Source organism: Camarhynchus parvulus, chromosome 3 (assembly GCF_901933205.1).
Source record: "Camarhynchus parvulus chromosome 3, STF_HiC, whole genome shotgun sequence".
Taxonomy (NCBI): domain Eukaryota; kingdom Metazoa; phylum Chordata; class Aves; order Passeriformes; family Thraupidae; genus Camarhynchus; species Camarhynchus parvulus.
Window position 1 is genome coordinate 68,178,739 of NC_044573.1, and position 14,400 is coordinate 68,193,138.

Below are 14,400 nucleotides of genomic sequence, written 5' to 3' on the forward strand. Positions count from 1 at the left end.
GGAAAGGCTCCTCTTTCTTGAAAATATCATTTCCTCCTGAAAAACAACTCAAAAAGACCATATACATCTCTGGCTTCCCATCAGGGTGGGAGAAGAGTTTTTTTGTTGACATGCCTCTCATTTCTGAGCACGTTCTCCGTGGCCTCAGCCAGAGCCCTCAGTATAACTTTCTGCTGAGTCAGGCTGCTGGTTTTATTATCCCAAATCCCAAACGGGTGGTTTCAAGTACTCCAGGCATTTTTCAAAGACAGTCTGAAACCCAGCCAAGCCCCTGGTTGGGGGTGTAACCTTTCCCTGGACAGGTCTGTGGTCGGACTGGTTCTCTCCCAGGTCAGGCGAGCTGGTCTGCAGCTGCAGAGTGCCGCTGCCACCCCTGGGGACAACCCCCCTCTGTCCTCAGATTCAAGAGAACTTTGTGATTTTTCAGCAGCAGTAAATGATCCTCCTGAGGGTTATTTAACCACCAAAACTACACTGGCTTGGTTGAAGGATTGAAGGGCCAAGGCCCATGTCAATATGCACTGACAGATATTAGGGGATGCAGGCTGGGGACCCCTGCCCAGCCCCAAGCGCCCCACCAGCCATTTTTACTTGCTGCTTGAAAGTCACCCCTTCTCCAGGTCCTGTGTAAACACACGTCTGTCTGTGACACAATAAAACAGAGCAAAGGCAAATGTGCAATGTAGAGATCCATTATGCTTTATTTACATGCGTCACCATCTCTTTTACAAACTAGATTACAATTTAAAATGGAATACACAAGGCAATATCTACTAACACCAAGTGGAGTAAGCACTGCGTCTCTACTTCATTTGGAAAGGGGCAGGTTTTGCTCCAAAACAAACTTCCTTCCAATCTCTGAGTAGTAAGGTAATATATTCCTCCAGGGCAGCATCTTTTTCATTTGTTTTCCTTTTTTTTTCAATTTTTTTTCTTTTTAAATATAAAATCCTCAGTAAGACTGCAACGTGAGAGTGTCTGCTTTCAAATGAAAGTACAAGATAGCCCAAATGAAAAGTATAAACTGTTCAGCTCTTCAGTATGTAAAGACGGCCATGCGCGATAAGGCTGTGGATTTAATATTCTTCCAATTTACATGGCTTGAAACAGAAACAGATAAAACAGTTTTACAGATACTGTATACATATTTTTTCCAATCATGCAACTTTTTAAAAAAAAAGTTAAACATGTGAAGCCAAATGTACAATCCATTTTTTCCAACCCATACTTACGAAATGTATCTGGTCCCCCTTCGCATCTGTTGGCAATTCCAAAGGTATACTGTGTACTTGAAACACTTACAGAACACCAATTGCCAAGCAATGATATAATTTTGGAGAAATACACGACCTAAAAGGTAACTTTTTTAAGCAGTGGCACAAAAATTTCTGGAGTTAAGCAGTGTTTAACTATCCGATTATTCTTAAGAGAAAATTTCTTTTACAAAATCCTTAAATCAAGCCCCAACCTGTGACTAGAAACTGCATAAATAACACCTTTTTAGACCTTTTTAGACCTTTTGTTTAGACCAAGTGTTGAAAAGACAACCATGTAATTGTGACCTTGATCTTCATCTGTTTTACATGATTTCACAAGGACAACTCCTAGGCATAAACATGCTCAAAGACACAAAGGCCAAATTTTCAAAATGTAAGTGCCTCAAACTAACTATTCAAGGCTTAATTTTGACACCTTAATAACTGGCCCTTTGAATTCAGGGAGATTAATCTAGCACCTCTGGAGTAAAGGGCCTTTGCTGAGCACCTCAGCAGGTGAAGAGGGTGATGACCTTCCCCTGGGCCTGGGGGGACCTGTCCCCTCCTCATCCTTCAAGAAGCCATGAGAGCAGAGCAGCTCGTCCCCTGGGACCACGCTGGAGTCCCCAGCGTTTGGTGCCTGATACCAGGCACTTCTGCTTGAAAACTCTGGCCCCAAAACTGAGCAATAGAAACCAAACCAAACTGAAGAGGCTTGCCAGGTGCATCCCTCTTCAGTGAGTGCTGGGATGTACTCGAAAGCAGGGGCCCAAGCTGTCCCAGCCACACCAATGGAAATGCTCCCCTTGACATTGCTGGGAGGCAGGTTAAGCCTTTCAGCCACTAATGCTTCTATTATTTCTTTTACAAAAAACTTCTCTGCCATTGATGGGCTGTCTCTAAACCAAGTGTTTTTTCTCCATTTTCTGAACAGAGCAAGCCATCATTTCGTCTCTCATTTCTGCCAGTGGAAAGCAGTTCCTCTGAACCCAAGCAGGCTAAGTTGCTGGAACAGAGCAGAATTTGCAGCCTTTTCATTTAAGTTTTCACCAGGCCTTCCCTTGCCTTTGACATGAACTGAATCTGTCCCAAGGAAAAAAAATAAATTATGGGGTTTGGTGACTTTGGCCATACCATCGAGTGAGGCTTTACTGATCTGTTAGTGACAGTGGGTCTTTGGGCAGCACCACGGGTCTCACTGGAGGCTCATCTGTGTAGGGATCAAAAGCTGCACCTCAGCACAGGGAGCCACTGAGTGAGCTCTGCTGACAGCCAAAACATGGGGCTGGGGCACAAGTCCAGCCTCAGGGCAGCAGCTGCAGAGAAGCCTCAGCAAAAGAAACACCCGAGTGAAGTCCTTCAGCATACACTCACATTTTGGGGTGTACCAGGAAGCTAAGGGCTAATGGCACACACTCAGGGGAGGCCAGTGATGAACTCTTGACCAATTTGAGTAAAATGTGCCCGCAACTGGACTCAGGTAAGCAGGGTGCCCAGCTGTGCCACACAAGCATCCTGGGAAGCAGGCTGCTGATAGACATGGGAAATGTGCACCAGCCAACTCCAATGAATGCAATAAACTAGGCCACGTGCTAACAAATAGAACCCCTCAGTGTAAAAAGAAAAGAGAAGTTTTTTTAAAAGGCAAATGATAAACCCTTGGCTGCTTGAAAGAGTTGATATGCTACAGGGCTATGCTACCCACAACTGCACAGAGCCTACACAGTCATAACTGGGGGAGAAACCAAGAGGTGCATCTTTATGAGAGAACAGCATGGGGGCTATGGTACAAAACCAAAATTCCATCACACTACGAGCCATTGTTTCACCAAAATCACCTCAGGGACCTGGAAAGTAAGGAGTGAGGAAGGGCCCACGAATGCGTGTGAGTGTTGGTGCATGACTGTGCATGTGCGGTGGCAGTGGCGAGAGGGAGTCACTCCACATTGCATGGGACACGGGTCAGTGGGAACTCATGCACTGAGACCTTGGGTTAAAATGCTAGTTTTGTTTTCCTAACATCCATGCATAATGATCCATTTCTGTACATAATAAAATATATTTATATATTTATATGCATAATGCTTTTATGCAAAGGAAAAAAAACTTCATATATCGCTTTGGAGAATTATGTATACACTGTCCTATTCAGAACCTTTTCATACCAAATTCCTATGTACCACTGGTGTTTTCCCCTCTTTTTTTGTATCCCTCCCCCCCAGATACTAATAAAAAGTAATCAAACTTTCCAGATTATAGAGAGGATCTATACAGCACCATACCTTTTATTCATTATTATTATTAATTATTATCCATTTTACAAAAGAAAATCTTAGAAGCAAAATATATAAAACTGCCTTGTCTTTCAGTGTCATTTATCCTGCTACAATCTACGCTCATATGAAAAGCCATTTGCATGATACTGTGCCATTCCCACTCCTGCTTCTTCTGCCACAATGGGTTATACATAATGAGAAGGAAAAAAATAATCAAGGATATGTCCAAAACAACAAAACAACAACAAAAATAAACAGGATCACTAATGCCATAACACACCCTGCAGTGATCTGTGCCTCAGCTCCTGGCATTGTCACTGCAAGTCACCTGCCGACACCCAGCCGCTCAGTTTCCTTTAATTCCTGTGCTTCCAAACACATCTCTACAGGTGACTACGTACACCTCGTGGGGCAGCTCAGCCTGTAACTCCTCACCAGCTCTCAGTGAGGGCAGCTTTGCCAACCTAAGGCAGGAGGGGAGCCTGCTCCAGCGGGCAGGAGAGGGGCTCCTGCCTGGGTGCATGTGAGGGCAATGGCACCCTCTGTCAGTCTGTCCTCGTGAGTCGAGGGGCACTGGCCAGCTTCCCCTGCTTTGCAACCAGCTCTGGGCTGACCCTTACGGAAAACAGGGGTGTACCATTAAACTTAAGGAAAGAATAAGAAAGAAACAAACCCACCAACCCAACAAACAAGCAGGGCACGCACATCCCCTCTCTGGAATCCAGCTGGCTGACAGGACTAACAAACGCTGTACCTTCAGAAAACCCTGACACCTGAGCAGTGTTGGGATACAGCCATTTCCATGAACGTGCACAGTGCCTCAGATTCCCCAGGGAGAGAAAGCAAAAATGGTTCAAAATCTACAGAAATCAAACTGGAGGCTGTAGAGGGGAGGGTGGGCAGACAGGGAAAACCTCCAAAAAGAAAAGCCAACTTAAAAACATCCCATAAACCATTAATATATTGAAACACCACATACTCATTGACAAGTAACTAGTGTAAAGGCTACACAGTGTGTTCTCAACAGGATGGTGCTGAACATTGTCTCCACAGCAGGTGCTTGGCCATCCCAGAAAAGGAAGATTTTGCATACTTCAGAATGAGTTCAGTTTTCAACAAAAAAAGAAAAAAAAAGAAAAAGAAGGAGAAAAAAAAAGTAGGTTCTTCACTCCAGTAAGGGGCCTATTAACAGTCTGCTTCATTAGGAAAATAATGCAGGGTTCACAAAGGTCGTAAGCTGTAAACAGTATCACTGTCCACTTGCTGACAGCAGATTTGGCAAAGGGTTCTCTCTCTACATCTCGTGTCAGTTTGAGGGCCTGGAGAAGAAAAAGAAAAAAAGACAGTGAGATTACTGCATGTAGAAAAAAACCCCCAAAACCAAACCAACCAACCAAACAAACAAACAGAAGAAAACCCACAACAAAAAAGGCAACCAAGTAAACATCCAAACAAAACAACAGCTTACACCAAGGAACATTTCAGGTATGTTCGCACCCAGGAGCTTCAAACACAGAGCAAGGAATAAGATGACCCTGCCTGAAAATACTTTTCTCTTGCCAAGGTTCATGTGTTTCTTTGATGGCTTAGCTGCTCCCAAACAGGACAGAAAAAACCCTCTCTTTGATGAAAAATGATGGTCAAGTCTGATTTAGAGAAACTCAGTGCACTGTCTATTTGTTAAACATATTTCCAGGTAGAAGCAATGAAGGATCTTCCAGCTTTTCTCCATTTTTCACTATCACCTTTTCTCAGCATCACCAAAAAGCTGAATAAATCTTCTGTAAGTGTTTGACATCCACCACCACCCTTGAAGGACAGATGAAGAGGATGCTTAAGACAAACAGTAACGAGCCACATATTTCAGGACTTTGGGGTTTTCCATTTTCCTGCTCACACAACACGCCAGCAACAGACAGGGTCCAGCTGGCTTTAAAAACTGGGTTAGGGTCTACCTCATTCTTTAGCCAAGAAACTTCTCTGAGGAGGGAGAAGCGTGGGGAAGACACCTTGGATACAGCATGGAGATTACTATGAAGAAACATGGTAAGTAGGTAAAACACTGAAAACAAATGAACATTTCAACTAAGAGGGCCAAGGGGAAAGAGTTTTAAACGTACTCTCAGTGGCTTAGAGATACAGGCAAACACCACACAGGGTTTTGGAAAGTATGTACATTTAAACATTCCCATGAAATCCTCTCACATTTTCAGAAAGTTCACTTGGTAGACATCAGTATTGCTGGGCATGTAGCTTCTGGCTCTGAAATGGCTTCTGAAAACAGGGTTTAGTCCACTCACGCCTCCCTCTTACTACCTTTTGAGGATTTTCCCCAAGATGAAAGATTGATGATTTTTTATACAATGCAAGAACAAGGGGACACTGGCTGAGACCAAAAAGCCATTGAGTTGATGACAGGAATGTCTTTACTTTCAAAAGACCCTGATAGCAGGCACCCTCATGAAAAATGGTGGATTTAGTGGAACTGCTGCTTTAACCAGGACAGGCATCTCCTGCAAGGAGGATCACTCAAACTGTCTCCTGTCTAAGGTGCCAGGCACTGATCCTATGATAACAATTTATTAAAATGACCTATTCTGATAATGCTAAATGATTGATGGAAATTTAATCATTTTGTCTCATGGTTATTAAAGCAACAGTGTGACAGCTGCTCCCTGTGCCATTAGAGGAGAACTTCATTCAGCACAGCTTAGGGAGCAGACAGATTGTGCATTTCACCCAAACAAAATTTGGCTTTAGCCTTAATTATGTGGAGGGGTTTGGGGTAGACTGTTTTGTGAATAAAGGGATTTCTGACTGGATCAACATATTGATTTCTTCATTTTCAAAGGGCAAATTAAGGCTGGCCGTCGTTAATGTGACTGCCTGCCAATGACTCCATTTGGTGTGCCCCGATGGCCGTAACAAGGTCAGCAGGAGATACCCAGACAGGCCTGGCAGCCCCCAGTAAAACCTGGCCAGTGGCTTGTAAGCTGCTCAGGCAAGTGCAAGCCCATTTCTCTACTTCTTAAAGCCTGAGCACCAGAGGGGGCTGGAAATGAGTGACTTCCCAAAGCACAACACCCTCTGAAGGCAAGGCTCATGTCCCAAATGCCACAGCCCAGCAAGTCAGCTCCCTCTCAGGCAGCTGCCAGTTATGTTGAGCATGGGCTTAACTGTGGCACGTATGAGAAGTCTTGCTGACTTTAAATAAAGCTATTGATTAAAAGTAAAAGAGTACTGAAACTCCCAATAAAGCACCAGAGTTCTGCTTAATGTTTAAATTAAAAATCTATGTGAAGCATTATACTATGAAACCAAGTGATGAGAAAAAAACTGGAGGATGCGTTAAGTTGAGCATCTTTTGTGGAAGTGGCATTGCAAAATATTTTTTCTTGGGGGACCTATACTTCAGACAGTGCCAACATTTTGGACACAGATGCACAGCTGAGGTGTGAATCACATGGCAGAACAAAACTATGTTCCATTTTCACACCTCTGCTTACATGGACTTTGCGAATGCATTAAAAATGAAAAGAGCTAGATCAAAGTCTTAACCTGCCTGCCTTCAAATTACCCTGTTAACATCTGTAACAGACTCACACAGTCTTGCTTTCTGTCTCACCACAAAAAGCCTATTTACCCTGAGCTAGCAGCTGGCTACCCCACAGCGATGAAAACTGTATCAAGGCAGGGAAACAAGTGCTCCAGTTATTTCTTCATTTATTACAGAATCATAGAATGGTTTGGGCTGGCAGGGACCTTATAGATTGTCTAATCCAATCCCCCTGAAGTGAGCAAGAACATCTTCAAATAGATCAGGTTGCTCAGAGCCCCATCCAACCTGGCCTGGAGCAGTTTCAGGGATGGGACATCCACCACCTCACTGGGCAATCTGTTGTGGTGTTTTACCACCCTCATTGTAAAAAATGCTCTCCTCTTATTTGTTCTAATATACCCTCTTCTGGTTTAAAACCATTACCCTTGTCCTGTTGCAACAGGCCCTGCTAAAAGCTTTGCAAACAGTCATGCAGGAGATGAGATGCCCCTTTCTTCTGTATTGTTCTCTGCCCTCCCATCCTCTACGTTGCTACTGACCAGTTACAAATGCTACTCTCATTTTACTCTGTGGCCAAGCTGACCAGTTCTAATTTCCCCACAGCAACAACATTTCTTCGCCTCTGTCTCACATCATTCCACCACCTAGCTGGACTCCTAAGCCCCATGCCAGCTTGTGCACCACCAGAGCAGCTCTGAAGAATCATCTGCCACCTGTTGCTTTCTCCCTTTGATTCCCAGCGGTGCCAATTATGAAGCACTGGAAATTTCTTCAGAACAGAAAGGTGACGTGGTGATGCTCTCCAGAGCAGGGCATAGATAACATGCCCTGGTTTATCAGTGAGCCAACACAGCCACCAGCACATGAAGTTTTCTGTTGGAAGAAAAGCTGTGTGCTCCGTCATACAATTATGGTATGAGAATCTGCACTGCCAACACACAGCTCCTCTGTATGGCAGCCTAACATGGATCTCCTGATTTGGCTGGAAGGCTTGTTCAGTGGATCTCATCTTGGAAAATATTACCCTTTAGAGGTCTGTAAAACAAGTGCTCTCCCTGGGTACCACTGTGCAACAACTCTCCAGGGACAGGAAATCCCAGTAACTACTTTTACTGTCTAGACACTTGGGATGTAGACATTTTCAAGGAAACTTGTGTCCTTTAGTGACAGATGTTCATTCGTTCTGGTGCCTCTGCCCTTCGATTTGTCATTGCTTCTAGCAACTGAGCTTCTACTCCAAAGCTGGGGTAGGCTCAAAAAGCAAGACTTGATTTTGTGTGGTTACAAGTTAATATTCTGCCTGAGGTTCCAGAGCTGAAGACTGAAAAATACACAGAATTTGCTTAAAACAAGTAAAGAAGATAGCTACTATAGCCAGTCTTTCTGTAATGACAAAATTACAGCACGCGATTTGTATTTCAAGCACAATAAAAATTGGAAATCCCAATACCCACAGCAGGTATGCCACAGTGACACCCTACTGGCGTGTCACAGGATGGCCCAGTGCTGAGGGACAGCACTGAGGTCAGGGGACAAAGCCCAAGGACAAAAAAAAAGAGTTGGCAGCTTAATGTGGCTTTATTTCCTGAACTTTCAGGCATGCTGCAACTTCGCCTTTTCTCTTTAAATTCTGCTCATAAAAATAGATCTTTCCCAGCTCAGAACTGGGGGCAGAGAATAAGGGTTGAAGGATAGAAAGAGGAAGAATGCCAGCACAGAACCAAGACTTATGGGAGCTAAAATGTTGCAGTGCTTGTAGCTGCATAAGCACGTAAGGCACGCAAGTGTCTATTTCCTTCTGTTGCTGCTCTTCTTCCAAGGAACACTGCAAACCATAGGAGACAACCAAGTATTTTAGAAGTAAATGTAATTTAAGACAGCAGATCATTCTCTCATCCTGTACCAGCACCCTGGGAAAGGCCAGAACTGTAGTGAGGTGCCACAACTATTTATAAGCAGGTTATTCTAATATCCCATTGCTCTACAGCACCATATAGAAGTCCAGGCTGGAAGAGATCAGCATCATCTAGTCCAACTTTATGTTCAAGGTAGGGCCTTAAGTAAGATTATTCAGGATCCTGTCATGTATGGAGTATTTCCAGCACAGGAGAATCCACTGCTCCTCTGGGCAGTTCATCTTACCCACAAAGGCAGGTAAAGTCCCATCTACCCATTTTACAGTTGAAAAGGAAACTCTGAGCCCCAAGCACTGTTGATGGACAATTGCTGTTGAGAACCATCACATCAGGCTGGGTTTAATCCTCTGCCCTGGCTAACACAAGAGAGCTTAGATACAGGACAACTTCTCTCCATAAGGTCATCAGGTTTCTTACTTGACAACTTTTGGTCAATTTTATACCTTCTATTTTACTCAGGAGCCCAAAGAATGGGATGGAAATCCTGCCAGTTTTGGGTGACACTGCCAATGACTGAGAGCTATCAGCCTGGGTGTTCAACACAGCCCTCTTAAGGCAGGATGCTGCTGGACTAGATGAAGAAGGCCAAAAATACAAAATACATCTTTCTTTAGGGGTAAAGCCCTACAGCTAGAACACCTGTGCTTTCTTTAGGCATTCAGGAGCACTGGGAAGGAGATGTCTACTGTGGATCACAAAAAGATGTGTAACCACTGCACCTGTGCAAGACCACAAAAGGATTTTGCTTGCATTTTCGAATCTGAAGAAGAAGAGTCACATTTTTGAGTGAGAGGTACTTCCACGGCTAGAGGCATCCTGAATTATGGTTTTATAGTGCTATGGAAACATGCTGTGTACCCATTATTCTGAATGTGCTCATACACAGCTTCTTTTTCTTTGCCAGGTACCAAGTCTATTTTAAAAACATCTTCCCTGCTATGGAATCTTCTTGTTTTCCTCTATGGTAAATTGAAAATGAGAGGCCAATACCATGTCGATAAAAGGCAGGACATCTTCTATCATAACTTACAAGTGGCAGAAAAGGCAAGAGAGGAAAGGTCCTACCTCAAACCCAGATTTTATCTACATTTGTATGTAGATAAAAGCCAGGATATGCAGGCAGTGCAAGGGATAAACAATGGGCAAGACATTCAGCTCAGCTGTAGAAGTGCATAAGCACAAGCCATTCTCCACAGCATCATCTGGGAAAAGTGGCCTTTTTCCTGGAGCAATGGCAGACAGCCGTGGCTGCACAGCGGCTTCCGCTAGCCGAGCTGTGGCCCTGTCCGATTCCTGCTCAGCAGATGTCCCTCTGCCAGACTCCAATAACTGCCACCCTGTGCAGCAATCTGAGTGGAAAAGCTGATTAAACATCCCCAGCAGACTGGACCAGAGCAGGCATTCCCACCACCCAGCCACAGGTACCTGATTTAACGGGGTCAGCGTCCCCACACACCGCTCGCGACTTGATCGAGGACTGTGCTGATGGGAACATCCTGCTGGAGCTCCTTCAACATTGGCACCAGGAGCCCAGCATGGCTCCTTCCTTCATCCCCTTTCCCCAGGCCAGGACAGAAAGGCTGGCTATCAGTACTACTCAAACAGGCACTCCCACTGCCACACTGTACCTGGGCTTTTTGGCTGGCATCAACACAAGACTCAAACCTCTCCAGCTGTCAGTTCATCACCTGGGCTGAGCGCCCAATTGATATGAAAAAAAGATCCTGACCTTTCCTCAGCTGCATGACGCTATGTTTCTAAAAAGGAGCTCTTATTACGCACTTCTTCAAGAAAACATGCTTTCATGGGGGCTATTTAAAAGTCTGGCTCAAAGGAAGGAATGAACAAAGAAAAGCCACCTGTAACCAGCCCAGTTATCAGGCAAACCACATACCGAGGGACCAACACTGATCTGCAGCTCTAAACAGTCATTATGGCTCATTCACATGAGACAGACGATTTGCAAAGACTCATTCTGTAGCAAAACCTGTGCACTGCTGATCCAAGGAGGAAAGCACTGGGGACACCAGTTGATGCGGGCTGTGCTAAAAATATCAGTTTGTGCTGTCATCTGGTGAGAGTATGTCATCCTGTAATCTTAGCATCTGCAGGGACAGCAAGTTTCTGCCTAATTATTGCTGCTGAATCACATGACAAAGCATGAGGTTCTAAAAAATACATCTATATAAAACACCAACAGAAGAACACCCAAACCACAGGCTAAGACCGCTGTCCTGGCTTCAGCTGCTTTACACTCACAACACAAGCCTGTGGAGCCAATCCTGGTTTTTACATATCTCTTCCCTGGGTTAATAAAACCCCAAACAATAAACCCAGATTAAAAATATACCAGAACAAAAAAGCCCTACTCCCAGAAGGAGTGAGCAATTCATTTGTGTGTCAGCTCCTGCTGTCTTCACACAGCAAAAGTGACAGCATCCCTGCAAGCCCAGGACTGGCCTCTGGATGCAAGGGGCTCTGATGAGCTTCAGTGGGACTTCATGGGGGGCAATGGGGTTTGCCCCGATTTCCCCTCTCCTCCTCCCCAGCAGCCATGAGCACAGAGTCTGTTCCTGGGCCACTGATGTGTTCCCCAGCCACTGAGGAGCCTGCTCAGGGCAGGCCCTCCTTGGAATTGAAGGGATCCCTGTTCCCCACAAAATACATTTTCGACATAGATATTTTTGTTCAAAGACTAAACTTGGCATGTGTGGAGTTCAGCTACTCGCAAAACCACCTTTCAAAACTTGGGCTGGCAGAAACAACATTTAAATGTTACAAGTGCCACCACCTTAACCACTAGCCTACTAGAAATTGAGCAGAAGAATGTGCTCCTCTTGAATTTCCTTTAGATTTTTTGAAGGCAGACAGCCCCACCTTAGCTCTGTGTAAGAAACCTGGCAGCCCTATCCCTAAGACCTCATTTTTGAAAATGAGAAGGAAGTGCAGCTATGGTCCTGAAGCAGTCACATGTCATCAGGCAAGAGGTCCAGTAATTCAGCTTTCATGGGCAGAAGTTTTCTGGCAGAAAACAAAAATAATTTTCTTTGTGGTAAACTGCACACAACTCTCTGATTCAAAACTCCATCCAAATGGAGATCTTTAAGTACCTATTTTCACTTTTAAGATGGTGTTGTAAACATGAAATCCTCAGACAAATTTGTCTTAGGTACGAATTGTATGCAGCCTGAACACAAATTAACAAACTGGCAAGTAGTCCAAGCTGATATGGACTAATGAAAGACTAACAGACATTTTGCTAGGTTTCCTAAGATTTTTTTCACCAGAGATGTTAATCATCAAGTGTGAACATTACGTGCCTATTTGCAGCTTGTGTATTCTGCAATAAGAAGATGTGGGACCTGGATGATATTAGTCGAAAATGAGTGACTTTAACTCATCTGTCAAGTATTTTACATGTAATTTTCAAATAAATCAACATGAGTCCAGCACAGCTCTGTTACAGAGCCCAGAGGCACCCTGATAAATGACACACTGAAACTTCCTTCAAAAGATGCAGCTTAGATGAATTTTTCAGACTATGACACCAACTCAAGAAGTTCCTGCCCTGCTCATGCTGAGCCTTTCTCCACCCCATATCTAACCCTGACAGCATTGCTGCCTACATGATGCCATTGTCAACTGGATCACTGAAACAATCCAGGTAAAAGCAACTTCTTGGATGGGTTTTGGTGCTGGAGAAAATGTTTGCCCATGCAGCAACTGCTCATCAGCTCCTGACCTTCCAGGCAGCAGCAGCACAAGTCCTGAATATTCTTCCCTGATACTCTCTTTTGGGATTACTCTTTGGCAAATGCCAAGTCCCTTTGAACTTGCCAGGTGAGACAGACCCCGGAGCAAAGTGCAGGGTTGTGGGAATCCCAGACTAAGAGAAGGACCCATTAATTTCAAAATAAAAGGTATTCTAGAGACAGGTGAGGGAATAGTGATGCCTATTTATTGCTAAACCCTCTGAAATATCAAGGTGATGATTATCTGAGTGGGTGGAGGGCATCATCCAGTGCCTTTGGAAAGCAGGTAGAGAGAGGGGAACACAGGCCCCAGGCAGTATAAGAGGGAAAAATTATAAGTGAGTGAATAAAGCAAGAAAAAAAACCTGATTCTCTCTATTCCTTCTTGTAAGAGAAAAAAACCCAAACCGAACCCAAATTCATTTATATGCCTCAATGAGGGCCCTCTGAAAGGCTGGGCCTGGGCAGCCTCATGGGCACAGGTTGGTGGGGTGGGATTGGCCAGGGTTCTTTGCAGGAACCATGCTTGTGTGCAGCAAACGTGCACAGCCACTAAACCTGCAACAGTGGCATCTCCTGCAGGGTTTTTTAATTTCCCTATGAAGAAACTGTAGTTGATTTTCTTCCAAAGTAAACCTCCCTCTATACCTAAGTATGTATAAATTAAATACCTGTGTATTTGCCTTCTTTCTTTTCTTCCTGAAAACTGACTGCAATGTTTCTCTTATTTTTAACAGAACACACAGCACTCACTATTCCTAGGTATGCCAATAATCCATTGTAACTGCTTTTGCCTGCCTGCAAAACACACCTGGCTACCCCGGTGAAACGGATGTAGCATAAGCAATTGCCAGGATGTTCTGCCAAAAACGTTCCCCAGTCTTTGGGCTTGCAAAGATTCATTACTGGGGCCATGAACATTGCTGAGAGAAGATTTTAATTTAGGGATCCCTACTGCTGCAGTGGAGAAGCAACCAAGAAAAGCAATTCAGAACAATTGCATGGGATGTCATGCGAGAAGCCCCTATCAAAACACGAGATGCTCACAGGGAGGCAAACTCTCAAAGAGTGCTGCTTAACAGATGAGGAAGGGTGCATGATGAACCAGCTCAGCAGAAATCATCTGTGCTTGCACCTGATACCAGAGGCACCCCACAGCAGCCGGTCCACTTGTCAGGGAGAGGGAGAGAGGCTTCCACAGATGACTGGACAGTAATCCGCCGAGGAGAGCTGTCTCATTAATAAATCTGCCCTCTGCAATGAGACTCTGCTCACACAGATGTGTCAGCTCCTTTATTCAGAGGGAGCAGCCTGAAAAAGATCATGGCAGCTATGCTTTCCATGGATGCCAGAGGCCGGGGTGAAGAGGCAGCAGGGAGCATCAGTGAGGAGGTGAGGTGTTGTGTCTCCTCCACGCTGCCCACACAAGTCCCCCTTGGTGGCTGCTACCTAGGCTCAGCATATGAAGCTATGGAAGCAAGAGGCTGCCCTACTTGCTTGTGTCAAGCAAAACTGTCAATAACGTCTATTTTTCAGGCCCCATTTGACAGATTGTACTGCTGGATGTTGCACAGCAATAAAGTCCCTACAGCCTTTTTTTTTATATCGTGCAATGAAGGTTTTTAAATCCAAGCAGCTCAT

At 44.5% G+C, this 14,400-nt stretch overlaps 1 protein-coding gene across 1 annotated transcript in view; it reads right to left on the reverse strand.

Moving 5' to 3' along the window:
- Positions 1-588: 588 nt before the first annotated feature.
- The window catches only part of FOXO3 (forkhead box O3), an 89,725-nt gene continuing 75,913 nt past the window's right edge, over positions 589-14,400 (reverse strand). The window contains exon 3 of the mRNA XM_030944513.1: positions 589-4,851. The gene's annotated coding sequence lies outside the window, so the exon portion shown is untranslated. The remainder of the gene's footprint in view (positions 4,852-14,400) is intronic.